Below are 14,800 nucleotides of genomic sequence, written 5' to 3' on the forward strand. Positions count from 1 at the left end.
AATTTATCATGGCCGGGGACACTTTTGTGAGGTGGTTTGCACACGGGCCTTGTCTTAGGCCAGGACAAACCTACGAATTCGGGAGATTGGGGTAGTGTATTTATAGCGAGAATTGACCGAAATTCAAGTATTTCTTATATATATATATATATATATATATATATATATATATACCGTATTTTCCGCACCATAAGCCGCCCTGGGTTAAAAGCCGCGCCTTCAATGAACGGCATATTTCAAAACTTTGTCCACCTATAAGCCGACCCGTGTTATAAGCCGCATCTAACTGCGCTAAAGGAATGTCAAAAAAACAATCAGATAGGTCAGTCAAACTTTAATAATATATTAAAAACCAGCGTGATGTGGGCGCGCATGGAGTCGTATATCAACATGGACGGAGCTGCGTGAAAAAAGCCACCCGGCCTCTTCGCGTAAACTTACCTTAACCACTCGCTCATCTTTTCTTCATCCATCCCTTCGAGTTAGCTTTTATGATGACGCCGGCTGGAAAGGTCTCTTTTGGCAAGGTCTTCCTTTTGAATATCACCATGGGTGGAAGTTTCTGGCCATTAGCATGGCAAGCTAGAACCACAGTGAAGGATGACTTCTCATTCCCTGTGGTGCGAATATTCACCGTACGTGCTCCCGTTGTATCCACAGTGCGGTTCACAGGAATATCAAAAGTCAGTGGAACCTCGTCCATGTTGATAATGTTCTCTGGCCGGATCTTTTTTTCAGCTATCTTGTTTTTACAATATGCACGGAAAGTAGCCAGCTTTTCTTGAAAGTCTTTAGGCAGTTGCTGTGAAATAGTAGTCCGTGTGCGGATGGAGAGATTGCGTCTTTTCATGAACCGGAAACCTGTCGCTTAGTAGGAGCCATTTTGTGGTCTTTACAGATGTAAACACACAAAGGAAATGAAACGTAATATCCGCGCGCTTCTTCTTCTTCTATGGGGGCGGGTGGTTGCTTACAGTAGAAGAAGAAGCGCTTCCTCTTCTATGGGGGCGGGTGCTTACCTTGGCGGTTGCTTGCGTAGAATAAGAAGCACTTCCTCTTCTACGGGGAAAAAAGATGGCGGCTGTTTACCGTAGTTGCGAGACCGAAACTTTATGAAAATGAATCTTAATATTAATCCATATATAAAGCGCACCGGGTTATAAGCCGCACTGTCAGCTTCTGAGTAAATTTGTGGTTTTTAGGTGCGGCTAATAGTGCGGAAAATACGGTATATATATACATACATATATATATATATATATATATATATATATATATATATACAAACCCTGTTTCCATATGAGTTGGGAAATCATGTTAGATGTAAATATAAATGGAATACAATGATTTGCAAATCATTTTCAACCCATATTCAGTTGAATATGCTACAAAGACAACATATTTGATGTTCAAACTAATAAACTTTTTTTTTTTTTTTGTCATGTCTGTATTATCATGTTTTGTTTTAAGTCATGTTTTGTTTAGTTTCTGTCTTTTCGCTCCCTTGTCTGGTCACCATAGCAACCATTAGTTTTCACCTGTCACGTCACGCACCTGTTTCACGTTTTGAGTCACGCACCTGCTTTCACTAACCTTTTCCATAGTATTTAAGTTCATTCATTTTCTGTTGTTCGTCCTGACGACCTCACCACATTTATGCTCTGTTCATGCCTGATACTTCTTTTCATGTCAATTCCTCAAGCAACTACTTTTGTCCAAGCCAAGTAAGTTTTTGTTCCATATTTATAGTCTTTTTGGTTTCATAGTTTGTTCTCCGCCATTGTGCGTGTTTTTTGTTTGTACTTTTTTTGCTATAGTCTTTTGGTTTTATAGTTTATTCTCCGCCACTGTGCGCGCTTTCATTTATTCCTTTTTTTGATAATAATAAATCTTGTACCTTCATTCCCGTCTCGCACGAGCCAACTTTCCGTTGCATCCTGGAAAAGCACACACCCCGGACCAAGTCTTGACATTTTATTTTGCAAATAATCATTAACTTTAGAATTTGATGCCAGCAACACGTGACAAAGAAGTTGGGAAAGGTGGCAATAAATACTGATAAAGTTGAGGAATGCTCATCAAACACTTATTTGGAACATCCCACAGGTGTGCAGGCTAATTGGGAACAGGTGGGTGCCATGATTGGGTATGAAAGTAGATTCCATGAAATGCTCAGTCGTTCACAAACAAGGATGGGGCGAGGGTCACCACTTTGTCAACAAATGCGTGAGCAAATTGTTGAACAGTTTAAGAAAACATTTCTCAACCAGCTATTGCAAGGAATTTCGGGATTTCACCATCTACGGTCCGTAATATCATCAAAGGGTTCAGAGAATGTGCAAAAATCACTGCACGTAAGCAGCTAAGCCCGTGACCTTCGATCCCTCAGGCTGTACTGCGTCAACAAACGACATCAGTGTGTAAAGGACATCACCACATGGGCTCAGGAACACTTCAGAAACCCACTGTCAGTAACTACAGTTGGTCGCTACATCTGTAAGTGCAAGTTAAAACTCTCCTATGCAAGGCGAAAACCGTTTATCAACAACACCCAGAAACGCCGTCGGCTTCGCTGGGCCCGAGCTCAACTGAGATGGACTGATACAAAGTGGAAAAGTGTTCTGTGGTCTGACGAGTCGACATTTCAAATTGTTTTTTGGAAACTGTGGACGTCGTGTCCTCCGGACCAAAGAGGAAAAGAACCATCCGGATTGTTATAGGCACAAAGTGTAAAAGCCAGCATGTGTGATGGTATGGGGGTGTATTAGTGCCCAAGACATGGGTAACTTACACATCTGTGAAGGCACCATTAATGCTGATGTCAAGACTTGGTCCTGGGGTTTAGTTTTTCTGGGATGCAACGGAAAGTTGGCTCGGGCGAGACGGGAATTTAAGTACATTTTTATTTAAAGACTATAACTACAAAAAAAAAGGAAGTAAACAAAAGGCGCGCACAATGGCGGAGAACAAACTATGAAACCAAAAAGACTATAAACATGGAACAAAAACTTACTTGGCTTGGACAAAAATAGTAGCATGAAGGATGGACATGGAAAGAAGTGTCAGGAATGGACAGAGCATAAATGTGAGGATGTCACCAGAAAGACAAACTGAAAAACAATGAACTTAAATACTACAGACATGATTAACGAAAACAGGTGCGTGACTCAAAACGTGAAACAAGTGCGTGACGTGAAAGGTGAAAACTAATGGGTTGCTATGGTGACAATCAAGAGTGCACCATGAGTCCAAACGTGGAACAGGTGAAACTAATGGGGTAATCATGGAAACAAGACAAGGGAGTGAAAAGACAGAAACTAAAGAGTCCTATAACTAAACAAAACATGACTTAAAACAAAACATGATTACACAGACATGACAGCTGAAAGGTACATACAGGTTTTGGAGCAAAATATGTTGCCATCCAAGCAACGTTACCATGGACGCCCCTGCTTATTTCAGCAAGACAATGCCAAAGCCACGTGTTACATCAACGTGGCTTCATAGTAAAAGAGTGCGGGTACTAGACTGGCCTGCCTGTAGTCCAGACATGTCTCCCATTGAAAATGTGTGGCGCATTATGAAGCCTAAAATACCACAACGGAGACCCCCGGACTGTTGAACAACTTAAGCTGTACATCAAGCAAGAATGGGAAAGAATTCCACCTGAGAAGCTTCAAAAAATGTGTCTCCTCAGTTCCCAAACGTTTACTGAGTGTTGTTAAAAGGAAAGGCCATTTAACACAGTGGTGAACATGCCCTTTCCCAACTACTTTGGCACGTGTTGCAGCCATGAAATTCTAAGTTAAAAAGAAATAAAGTTTTTGAGTTTGAACATCAAATATCTTGTCTTTGTAGTGGATTTGCAAATCATTGTATTCCGTTTATATTTACATCCAACACAATGCCCGGAGGTCCTTAAGGCTCTGGATGTTGTGGGGCTGTCTTGGTTGACAAGACTCTGCAACATCGCATGGACATCGGGGGCGGTACCTCTGGATTGGCAGACCGGGGTGGTGGTTCTTCTCTTTAAGAAGGGGAACCGGAGGGTGTGTTCCAACTATCGTGGGATCACACTCCTCAGCCTTCCCGGTAAAGTCTATTCAGGTGTACTGGAGAGGAGGCTACGCCGGATAGTCGAACCTCGGATTCAGGAGGAACAGTGTGGTTTTCGTCCTGGTCGTGGAACTGTGGACCAGCTCTATACTCTCGGCAGGGTCCTTGAGGGTGCATGGGAGTTTGCCCAACCAGTCTACATGTGTTTTGTGGACTTGGAGAGGGCATTCGACCGTGTCCCTCGGGAAGTCCTGTGGGGAGTGCTCAGAGAGTATGGGGTATCGGATTGTCTGATTGTGGCAGTCCGCTCCCTGTATGATCAGTGCCAGAGCTTGGTCCGCATTGCCGGTAGTAAGTCGGACACGTTTCCAGTGAGGGTTGGACTCCGCCAAGGCTGCCTTTTGTCACCGATTCTGTTCATAACCTTTATGGACAGAATTTCTAGGCGCAGTCAAGGCGTTGAGGGGATCTGGTTTGGTGACTGCAGGATTAGGTCTCTGCTTTTTGCAGATGATGTGGTCCTGATGGCTTCATCTGGCCAGGATCTTCAGCTCTCACTGGATCGGTTCGCAGCCGAGTGTGAAGCGACTGGGATGAGAATCAGCACCTCCAAGTCCGAGTCCATGGTTCTCGCCCGGAAAAGGGTGGAGTGCCATCTCCGGGTTGGGGAGGAGATCTTGCCCCAAGTGGAGGAGTTCAAGTACCTCGGAGTCTTGTTCACGAGTGGGGGAAGAGTGGATCGTGAGATCGACAGGCGGATCGGTGCGGCGTCTTCAGTAATGCGGACGCTGTATCGATCCGTTGTGGTGAAGAAGGAGCTGAGCCGGAAGGCAAAGCTCTCAATTTACCGGTCGATCTACGTTCCCATCCTCACCTATGGTCATGAGCTTTGGGTTATGACCGAAAGGACAAGATCACGGGTACAAGCGGCCCAAATGAGTTTCCTCCGCCGGGTGGCGGGGCTCTCCCTTAGAGATAGGGTGAGAAGCTCTGTCATCCGGGGGGAGCTCAAAGTAAAGCCGCTGCTCCTCCACATGGAGAGGAGCCAGATGAGGTGGTTCGGGCATCTGGTCAGGATGCCACCCGAACGCCTCCCTAGGGAGGTGTTTAGGGCACGTCCGACTGGTAGGAGGCCGCGGGGAAGACCCAGGACACGTTGGGAAGACTATGTCTCCCGGCTGGCCTGGGAACGCCTCGGGATCCCCCGGGAGGAGCTGGACGAAGTGGCTGGGGAGAGGGAAGTCTGGGCTTCCCTGCTTAGGCTGCTGCCCCCGCGACCCGACCTCGCATAAGCGGAAGAAGATGGATGGATGGACAATTTCCCAACTCATATGGAAACAGGGTTTGTATATAATAGTCTCCTTTTCAGGTGAGAGAGGATGCTAAAGGCAGTGCCTTTAAGGCACGCCCCCAATATTGTTGTCCGGGTGGAAATCGGGAGAAATTCTGGCGAACGGTTGCCCCGGGAGATTTTCGGGAGGGGCATTGAAAATTGTGAGTCTCCCGGGAAAATGGGGAGGGTTGGCAAGTAAGTATGCGCCAGGATGCCGCGTCAGCGCTGCCGGTGACGGGTGTTTGTGCAGTGTTGCCGGCGAGCGGGGGACCACTTGTTATTCCCCGGGTTAGAGCTCACCGAGGCCTGCATCTTTTTGTGTGTTTACAGCTCTGGGGGCTTGTTGCCTTCCCGACTACAAGGCGAGCTGATGAATAAATAACATCTCGGCAGCTCCCTCGGATAAGAAAGGCCTTGAAGTTTTTCTGCGAATGCCTTCCGCTGATACCAATGTGTGTGTGTGTGTGTGTGTGTGTGTGTGTGTGTTGTTTGTGACCGTGCCAGGCACACAACAAGGAGTGTGTTTGTGCCTTCGGCATCTCTCAGCGGACCCGGGACTCGCCTTCATCTGCCGGATTCCCGGCCCCTCTTGGCAGGAAGCCGTCAGTGAGTATTCTCTCTCCGACGGAGGGGAAACATCCTCTTTATCTCGCGCATCAGTGGGAATATGCAGGCCCGCGCGCGCGTGCAGAGGTGGGTAGAGTAGCCAGAAATTGTACTCAAGTAAGAGTACTGTTACTTTAGAGATTTATTACTCAAGTAAAAGTAAGGAGTAGTCACCCAAATATTTACTTGAGTAAAAGTAAAAAGTATGTTGTGAAAAAACTACTTAAGTACTGAGTAATTAATGAGTAACATATATACATATATATATGTATATATATGTATATATATATATATATCTATGTATGTGTGGGGAAAAAAATCACAAGACTATTTCATCTCTACAGGCCTGTTTCATGAGGGGGTTCCCTCAATCATCAGGAGATTTTAATGGGAGCATTCACATACCATGGTTTATATAGGGCACAGAGTGGGTGGGTACAGGCTGCAACTGCCGAAAGAAACCTGATTGCCCTCTCAACGGAGGGTGCTTACAAACATCAGTTGTCTACCAATCTAAGGTAACACGCAAGGACATTAACACATCCGACACATATGTAGGATTAACCGAGGGAGAGTTCAAAACCAGATGGAACAATCACAAGGCTTCTTTCAGGAACCAAAACCTGCGGAATACCACAGAACTCAGCAAACACATTTGGGACCTCAAAGACAATAATGTTGAATATTCAATAACATGGCAAATTCTTGCATCCAGCACACCTTACAATAGTGGTAATAAAAGATGCAACCTATGCTTGAAAGAGAAACTGTTTATTATTTACCGTCCAGACCTGTCATCCCTCAACAAGCGCAGCGAAATTGTAACAGCATGCCGCCACAGACGGAAACACCTCCTAGGTAACACATGAGCCAATCACCACGCCCCTACGCCAGCCTGTACCCACCCACTCTGTGCCCTATATAAACCATGGTATGTGAATGCTCCCATTAAAATCTCCTGATGATTGAGGGAACCCCTCATGAAACAGGCCTGTAGAGATGAAGTAGTCTTGTGATTTTTTTTCCCAAACATACATATATTGCGCTCTACTACGGTATCGAGCACTATTTTTTGGATAACCTTATTAAGACATATATATATATATATATATATATATATATATATATATATATATATATATATATATATATATATATATATATATATATATATATATATATATATATACATACACACACACACACACACACACACACACACACACACACACACACACACACACACATATATATATATATATACACACACATATATATATATATATACAGTATATAATTTATATTTATTTATTTTGCCGTTTTTGTTTACATGTTAAAGGTGTTTTAATGAATATACATGCATGTTTAACACATATAGATTCCTTTCTTTCATGAAAACAAGAATATAAGTTGGTGTATTACCTGATTCTGATGACTTGCATTGATTGTAGTCAGACAGTAGTGATGATAACGTCCACATTTTCAAATGGAGGAGAAAAAAAGTTCCTCCTTTCTGTCTAATACCACATGAAAGTGGTTGGTTTTTGGCATCTTATTTGTCCAGCTTCCATATTCGTTTTTATACACTTTACAAGAAATACATTGTCGGCAAACTCCGTAGCTTGTTAGCTTGTTTGCGCCGGCTTTCGGAGACTCTTATTTTGAAAGCGCAGGCGCGATGGAGCGGCACTTTTATTGTGAAGACAGGAACTGTGCAGTCAGTCTTTAGGCTTTTGATGGGAGGTACGGTTGAAATAAAAAAGGGTATTTTTTCCTTTACACTTTTGATTGATTGATTGAAACTTTTATTAGTAGATTGCACAGTACAGTACATATTCCGTACAATTGACCACTAAATGGTAACAACCCAATACGTTTTTCAACTTGTTTAAGTCAGGTCATGTGACCGCCTGGCTCTGTTTGATTGGTCCAACGTGATTGGTGGAACGGAGTGAACGTCACCAGTGACTGTATTTGTTGAAACGCAGGCACTATGAAGGTCTGTCTGACAGACCAAAACAAACAAAGCGTGCATTAACAGATCGATAAAAATTAGTAGCGAGTAGCGAGCTGAATGTAGATAAAAGTAGCGGAGTAAAAGTAGCGTTTCTTCTCTATAAATATACTCAAGTAAAAGTAAGAGTATGTTGCATTAAAACTACTCTTAGAAGTACAATTTATCCCAAAAGTTACTCAAGTAAATGTAGCGCGTTACTACCCACCTCTGCGCGTGTGTGTGTGTGTGTGTGTGTGTGTGTGTGTGTGTGTGTGTGTGTGTGTGCGTGTGTGTGTGTGTGTGTGTGTGGATGCAACTCCCGAAAAAGGCGGGATGCATTTATCGCCTTTTTTCCCCCACGAGAGACCTTCATCAACCCCTTAACCTGCTAATTAAACACCCCCCAATATAGCCCTAATGGGTCTTTGGCTGCAACCCAACAAGCAGGAAATAAAATAATTCCTGCATTAGCAATGAACGAGCCTCCAGTTGGCACTAGAGCACGCCTGGTCTCTGGCGGCTGCTTAGACGGGGTGGTGGTGGTGGGGGGTCGGGGGGGGGGGGGGGGGTGTTATTTACACGGCATTTTGTGCCATTAAGTGGCTGAGCTCAATTAAGGACCGACTGCAAAAGTGCTCGTCAAAGATCCTCTATTACAGTGTTTTTCAACCTTTTTTGAGCCGAGGCACATTTTTTTTTGCCTCGAAAAAATGCGGAGGCACACCACCAGTAGAAATCATTCAAAAACAAAACTCGGTTGATAGTAAAAAGTCGTCGTCGCAATTGTTGGATATGACTTTAAAGCATAAGTGTGCAGCTCCACTAATGGACTTTGGAGTGTTACTTTCAAAAGCAAAATTAAAGTATTGCTAGAAACATAATTTTATATGGGACTTTATTGTATTATTTGTATAGTACATGTTCCAAAAAGAAAAAAGCATAAAACACCAACAGAATTGGAGATATTACTACTGCCTTCGGTAATGGCACCATTCTCAAATTATGTCGGCTCTATTGATAACCTCACTAACAACTTTGACAATGCCCTGCGCAAAACCATTGATAGTATAGCACCGCTAAAACAAAAAAGGGCCCCTAAAAGGCGCACCCCATGGTTTACAGAAGAAACCAGAGCTCATAATTTATCATGTAGAAAGTTGGAACGCAAATGGCGCGCGACCAAGCTTGAGGTTTTCCATCAAGCATGGAGTGATAGTTTAATATCGTATAAACGCATGCTTACCTTAGCTAAAGCTAAATATTACTCAAATCTCATCCGCCTCAACAAAAACGACCCTACATTTTTGTTTAGTACAGTAGCATCGCTAACCCAACAAGGGACTCCTCCCAATAGCTCCACCCACTCGGCAGATGACTTTATGAATTTCTTTAATAAGAAAATTGAACTCATTAGAAAGGAGATTAAAGAGAACGCATCCCAGCTACAACTGGGTTCTATTAACACAGATACAACTGTATCTACGACGGATACTGCAATACAAAATAGTCTCTCTCTTTTTGATGAAATAACATTAGAGGAACTATTACGGCGTGTAAGTGGGATAAAACAAACAACATGTTTACTTGACCCACTTCCTGGGAAAATTATCAAGGAGCTTTTTGTATTATTAGGTCCATCAGTGCTAAATATTATAAACTTATCACTCTCCTCTGGCACTGTTCCCCTAGCATTCAAGAAAGCGGTTATTCATCCTCTGCTCAAAAGACCTAAGAAAGTTTGATCATATTACATACCTATACTGGCTCACCTGCACTGGCTTCCTGTGCACTTAAGATGTGACTTTAAGGTTTTACTACTTACGTATAAAATACTACACGGTCTAGCTCCGTCCTATCTTGTCGATTGCATTGTACCATATGTCCCGGCAAGAAATCTGAATTCAAAGGTCCGGTGGCCATGGATGAAGTGCTGGCTGTCCAGAGTCGGGACCCGGGGTGGACCGCTCGCCTGTGCATCAGCTGGGAACATCTCTGCGCTGCTGACCCGTCTCCGCTCGGGATGGTGTCCTGCTGGCCCCACTATGGACTAGACTCTTACTATTATGTTGGATCCACTATGGACTGGACTCTCACAATATTATGTCAGACCCACTCGACATCCATTGCTTTCGGTCTCCCCTAGAGGGGGGGGGGGGGGGGGGGTTACCCACATATGCGGTCCTCTCCAAGGTTTCTCATAGTCATTCACATCGACGTCCCACTGGGGTGAGTTTTTCCTTGCCCTTATGTGGGCTTTGTACCGAGGATGTCGTTGTGGCTTGTGCAGCCCTTTGAGACACTTGTGATTTAGGGCTATATAAATAAACATTGATTGATTGATTGATTATCGTTGATTTTAAATGGTCAAACTAATGCGTATTATATATGCATGCCCTAGTAAACAAAACAAAAATGTCATATTTATTTTGATTGTTACACAGTTTCCAAAAACAATTTGAAATGAGGACTCGTCCGACCACAGAACACTTTTCCACTTTGCATCAGTCCATCTTAGATGAGCTCGGGCCCAGCGAAGCCGGCGGCGTTTCTGGGTGTTGTTGATAAATGGCTTTTTGCTTTGCAAAAGTAGAGTTTTAACTTGCACTTTGTCATGTCTGTATTGTCATGTTTTGTTTAGTTTGTCTTTTCACTCCCTTGTCTGGTCACCATAGCAACCATTAGTTTTCACCTGTCACGTCACGCACCTGTTTCACGTTTTGAGTCACGCACCTGCTTTCACTAATCATGTCCATAGTATTTAAGTTCATTCATTTTCTGTTGTTCGTCCTGACGACCTCACCACATTTAGGCTCTGTCCATCTTTCCATGTCCATTCTTCATGCAACCATTTTTGTCCAAGCCAAGTAAGTTTTTGTTCCATGTTTATAGTCTATTTGTTTTTCATAGTTTGTTCTCCGCCACTGTGCGTGCTTTTCATTTGTACTTTTTTGCTATAGTCTTTTGGTTTCATAGTTTATTCTCCGCCACTGTGCGCGCTTTCATTTATTCCTTTTTTTGATAAATAATAAATAAATCATGTACCTTAATTCCCGTCTCGCCCGTGCCAACTTTCCGTTGCATCCCGGAAAAGCAAACACCCAAGACCAAGTCTTGACACACTTATAGCGACCAACTGTAGTTACCGACAGTGGTTTTCTGAAGTCTTCCTGAGCTCATGTGGTGATATCCTTTACACACCGATGTCGCTTTTTGATGCGGTACCGCCTGAGGGAATCGAATGTCCGTAATATCATCGCTTACGTGCAGTGATTTCTCCAGATTCTCCGAACCTTTTGATGATGTTACGGACCGTAGATGGTGAAATCCCTAAATTCCTTGCGATAGCTCGTTGAGAAATGTTGTTCTCACGCATTTGTTCACAAAGCGGTGACCCTCGCCCCCCGTCCTCGTTTGTGAATGACTGAGCATTTCACGGAAGCTGCTTTTATACCCAATCATGGCACACGCCTGTTCCCAATTAGCCCGTTCGCCTGTGGGAAGAGTTTGACGAGCATTCCTCAACATTTAAGTCCCATCTTAAAACTAATTTGTATACTCTAGCCTTTAAATAGCCCCCCTGTTAGACCAGTTGATCTGCCGTTTCTTTTCTTTTCTCCTCTGCTCCCCTGTTCCTTGTGGAGGGGGGGGGGCACAGGTCCGGTGGCCATGGATGAAGTCCTGGCTGTCCAGAGTCGGGACCCGGGGTGGACCGCTCGCCTGTGCATTGGCTGGGAACATCTCTGCGCTGCTGACCCGTCTCCGCTCGGGATGGTTTCCTGCTGGCCCCACTATGGACTGGACTCTTACTCTTATGTTGGATCCACTATGGACTGGACTCTCACTATTATGTTAGATTCACTATGGACTGGACTCTTACTATTATGTTGGATCCACTATGGATCCAACATATAGCCCTAAATCACAAGTGTCTCAAAGGGCTGCACAAGCCACAACGACATCCTCGGTACAAAGCCCACATAAGGGCAAGGAAAAACTCACCCCAGTGGGACGTCGATGTGAATGACTATCCACTATGGACTGGACTCTCACAATATTATGCTAGATCCACTATGGACTGGACTCTTACTATTATGTTGGATCCACTATGGACTGGACTCTTACTATTATGTTGGATCCACTATGGACTGGACTCTCACTATTATGTTAGATCCACTATGGACTGGACTCTTACTATTATGTTGGATCCACTATGGACTGGACTCTCACAATATTATGCTAGATCCACTATGGACTGGACTCTTACTATTATGTTAGATCCACTATGGACTGGACTCTTACTATTATGTTGGATCCACTATGGACTGGACTCTCACTATTATGTTAGATCCACTATGGACTGGACTCTTACTATTATGTTAGATCCACTATGGACTGGACTCTTACTATTATGTTGGATCCACTATGGACTGGACTCTCACAATATTATGTCAGACCCACTCGACATCCATTGCTTTCGGTCTCCCCTAGAGGGGGGGGGGGGTTACCCACATATGCGGTCCTCTCCAAGGTTTCTCATAGTCATTCACATCGACGTCCCACTGGGGTGAGTTTTTCCTTGCCCTTATGTGGGCTTTGTACCGAGGATGTCGTTGTGGCTTGTGCAGCCCTTTGAGACACTTGGGATTTAGGGCTATATAAATAAACATTGATTGATTGATTGATTGAACTTCCTCAGTCTTTTTTGCCACTTGTGCCAGCTTTGTTGAAACATGTGGCAGCCATCAAATTCCAAATGAGCTAACATTTGCAAAAAATAACAAAGTTTTCCAGTTCGAACGTTAAATATTTTGTCTTTACAGTCTATTCAATTGAATATAGGTATTTTGTTATTATTTACCATTTACACAACGTGCCATCTTCACTGGTTTTGGGGTTTGTACAATAAAATCCTTCCTGCATCCGGTCGGCAGTACGGCAGGGTGTGTCTCGGCGGCTGAATAGACGGGGGGGCAAAAACAAGGGGGTGGAACGGTGTTATTTACACGGCATTATGTGCCATCAAGTGGTTGGGATCAATTAAGGGAGGCGCCACAATGGTTTTAAGTCCCGCTAATAGGGTGTAATTCCTTTTGTATCCATGTGCAGCAGCGCCAGGGAGGAAGCAGAGGGGGGCAAATCCCTATCATCAGTAAAAACAATGCATCAATTAAGCAATTAGCCAGGAACAAACTGGGCAGCGTTCCAAGGCACCGTGCCAAGCTGGGAGGGTTGGGGTGGGTGGAGGGTGGATAGTCGCTTTCATTACAGCCGCATCAAAGGGAGGCGACGTTTTGTTGGGCCAGATGTGCTTTTTAGAGGCCACATGTTCGGTCAGGGCGGAGGAAGAGGAGGAAGAGTGCCAGCTGCCGCCAGGAAGAGGGGCTGGCACAGGACGGCGGCCTCTTCGCCGCCATCTGATTAATTAAGACTTGAAAGGGGCCCGGTGGCAGCGGGGTTTTAATTGTGGTAATTGGGGTTAATAAGGCGCCATTACACGCGCTGATCACGGTATTGTTTCAAGCAGACGGGAAAATTGAGCGAGGTTAAACACCGGGGAGGGGGGGGGGCACTTGGCAGTGGTACACGCCACTTGTTTCTGCATGTTTACCACATGTCGGGGCGTGCACGTGATGGATTGCACGTGCACGGCGGAGCTCGTCGTTACCATAACAAAGTCATGAAAAGTCGCAATATTGATGATGGTATCAGGTATCATATTCCGTATTGATTTTTTTGACACATGTGGGGGATATCGTTGGATCATTCTATTATGGATTAGTATCATTTGTGAGTTATATTTATGTCACGTTCAAACACTGAGGACATCTATTAAACAAGACAAAAGGCAAGGAATCAAACAGAGACAGAATTCAATTTGGACTCAATATTGAGGAGAGACATGGCCACTGCACTCTCTGTGCAGTCCTGCACCACGCTCTGACGAAGAAGGTTTTCGTCTCCTCTTTATTACAATGTTCAATGTTCACGCACCAACACATGTCTCAGCAGGAATGGGGAGTATGTAAAACAGTCGTTGTTTTCGGTCGCTTTGAAGACCAGGAAGTGGGATTTCTCGGGCTTGGGCTCTTCCTGGATCCAGCTGGGGCAGGGTGTTGGAGGACAATGGATAACCCCTCCCGTCTCCTGACCACAGCGACTTCAAGAGGGCAGCGGGTCGTAAACAGCGTTGACCTCGGTCACCAAAGAGAGTTTGTGAAATACTTCAAAGAGAGTTCGTTTAATACTTCAAAGAGAGTTCCTCTGGAAGTTGAGCAGATCCTGCCATCTGTCCGTGTTGAAATCACAGTGGCGTTTCACGAGCCTTCTTCCTCTTGTTCGGCCTCGAAAGACAGCATTCATAATACAACGTTTCTTTTGTGATAACTTACAAACAATTATTCCGACAATTTATATAGCGCTTTTCTCTAGTGACTCAAAGCGCTTTACATAGTGAAACCGAATATCTAAGTTATATTTAAACCAGTGTGGGTGGCACTGGTGGGTAAAGTGTCTTGCCCAAGGACACAACGGCAGTGACTAGGATGGCAGAAGCGGGGATCGAACCTGGAACCCTCAAGTTGCTGGCCAACCACTCTACCAACCGAGCTGTATCTTATATATGTGAATATTATGAAGTATTTCCGTACGGCCCACAATGTCACAATGGTGCACGGCGGCTGCTTGCCTGGCCCCAGGATGCAGAGACGGTAGGTGACGTGCAGGTAAAAGTATTGCATTCTTCTCGGTGAAGCGACAGGCTGGCGCGGATGCTAAGTAGCAGGGGTGACACAAGTGTCATCCCCAGAGAT

The sequence above is a fragment of the Nerophis lumbriciformis genome, linkage group LG05 (assembly GCF_033978685.3).
Source record: "Nerophis lumbriciformis linkage group LG05, RoL_Nlum_v2.1, whole genome shotgun sequence".
In the NCBI taxonomy this organism is placed as follows: Eukaryota; Metazoa; Chordata; class Actinopteri; order Syngnathiformes; family Syngnathidae; genus Nerophis; species Nerophis lumbriciformis.